We start from the raw sequence: 2402 nt of genomic DNA, 5'->3' as shown, positions 1-2402 counted from the left end.
CATGACTGCAGTCGACATTCATTATATTATAATAATAATAATAATTTTATTTATATAGCGCCAACATATTCCACAGCGCTTTACAAATTATAGAGGGGACTTATACAGACAATAGACATTACAGCATAACAGAAATCACAGTTCAAAAGAGATACCAAGAGGAATGAGGGCCCTGCTCGCAAGCTTACAAACTATGAGGAAAAGGGGAGACACGAGAGGTGAATGGTAACAATTGCTTTAGTTAGTCGGACCAGCAATAGTGTAAGGATCGAGTGTTCATGTAAAGCTGCATGAACCAGTTAACTGCTTAAATCCCAACCACGACCAAAACCAGGAGTAACTGTCCTACCACAATTTAATCAAATATAAAAATATAATTTTATTGATACATCCAAAGTCAACACAATATACTGAACAGACATAAAAGGTAAAAGAGACAAATCATGAGGGGAAAGTGTTATGTTTGCTAATGACAGGTGTTATGAAGGCAATCCAGAAACACAGTGTGCTTAGCGATCAGAGCGCACACAGTGATCTGACAAATACCCAAAAATACAAGAACGAGCTCTGAGACGTGGAAACTCTGTAGACTGCACACCTGATCCTATCCTAAACACAACTAAAAGCGGCTGTGGATTGCGCCTAACAACTACCTAGGCAACTCGGCACAGCCTAAGAAACTAGCTAGCCTGAAGATAGAAAAATAGGCCTGACTTGCCCCAGAGAAATTCCCCAAAGGAAAAGGCAGCCCCCCACATATAATGACTGTGAGTAAGATGAAAAGACAAAACGTAGGGATGAAATAGATTCAGCAAAGTGGGGCCCGATATTCTAGGACAGAGCGAGGACAGTAAAGCGAACTTTGCAGTCTACAAAAAACCCTAAAGCAAAACCACGCAAAGGGGGCAAAAAAAAACCCACCGTGCCGAACTAACGGCACGGCGGTACACCCTTTGCGTCTCAGAGCTTCCAGCAAAACAAAAGACAAGCTGGACAGAAAAAAAAGCAACAAAAAAACAAAAAGCACTTAGCTATACAGAGCAGCAGGTCACAGGAACAATCAGGAGAAGCTCAGATCCAACACTGAAACATTGACAAGGAGCAAGGATAGCAGCATCAGGCGGAGTTAAGTAATGAAGCAGTTAACGAGCTCACCAGAACACCTGAGGGAGGAAGCTCAGAAGCTGCAGTACCACTTGTGACCACAGGAGTGAATTCAGCCACAGAATTCACAACAGTACCCCCCCCTTGAGGAGGGGTCACCGAACCCTCACCAGAGCCCCCAGGCCGACCAGGATGAGCCGCATGAAAGGCACGAACAAGATCGGAAGCATGAACATCAGAGGCAAAAACCCAGGAATTATCTTCCTGAGCATAACCCTTCCATTTAACCAGATACTGGAGTTTCCGTCTAGAAACACGAGAATCCAAAATCTTCTCCACAATATACTCCAATTCCCCCTCCACCAAAACCGGGGCAGGAGGCTCAACAGATGGAACCATAGGTGCCACGTATCTCCGCAACAACGACCTATGGAATACATTATGTATGGAAAAGGAGTCTGGGAGGGTCAAACGAAAAGACACAGGATTGAGAACCTCAGAAATCCTATACGGACCAATAAAATGAGGTTTAAATTTAGGAGAGGAAACCTTCATAGGAATATGACGAGAAGATAACCAAACCAGATCCCCAACACGAAGTCGGGGACCCACACGGCGTCTGCGATTAGCGAAAAGTTGAGCTTTCTCCTGGGACAAGATCAAATTGTCCACTACCTGAGTCCAGATCTGCTGCAACCTATCCACCACAGAATCCACACCAGGACAGTCCGAAGACTCAACCTGTCCTGAAGAGAAACGAGGATGGAACCCAGAATTGCAAAAAAATGGAGAAACCAAGGTAGCCGAGCTGGCCCGATTATTAAGGGCGAACTCAGCCAACGGCAAAAAGGACACCCAATCATCCTGGTCTGCAGAAACAAAACATCTCAGATATGTTTCCAAGGTCTGATTGGTTCGTTCGGTCTGGCCATTAGTCTGAGGATGGAAAGCCGAGGAAAAGGATAGGTCAATGCCCATCCTACCACAAAAGGCTCGCCAAAACCTTGAAACAAACTGGGAACCTCTGTCAGAAACAATATTCTCAGGAATGCCATGCAACCGAACCACATGCTGAAAGAACAAAGGTACCAAATCAGAGGAGGAAGGCAATTTAGCCAAGGGCACCAGATGGACCATTTTAGAAAAGCGATCACAGACCACCCAAATGACTGACATCTTTTGAGAAACGGGAAGGTCAGAAATGAAATCCATCGAAATATGTGTCCAAGGCCTCTTTGGGACCGGCAAGGGCAAAAGCAACCCACTGGCACGAGAACAGCAGGGCTTAGCCCTAGCAC

The sequence above is a fragment of the Ranitomeya imitator genome, chromosome 2 (genome assembly GCF_032444005.1).
Source record: "Ranitomeya imitator isolate aRanImi1 chromosome 2, aRanImi1.pri, whole genome shotgun sequence".
Lineage (NCBI taxonomy): Eukaryota > Metazoa > Chordata > Amphibia > Anura > Dendrobatidae > Ranitomeya > Ranitomeya imitator.
The sequence above is the reverse complement of the archived record's forward strand: the minus strand, read 5'-3'. Positions refer to the sequence as shown.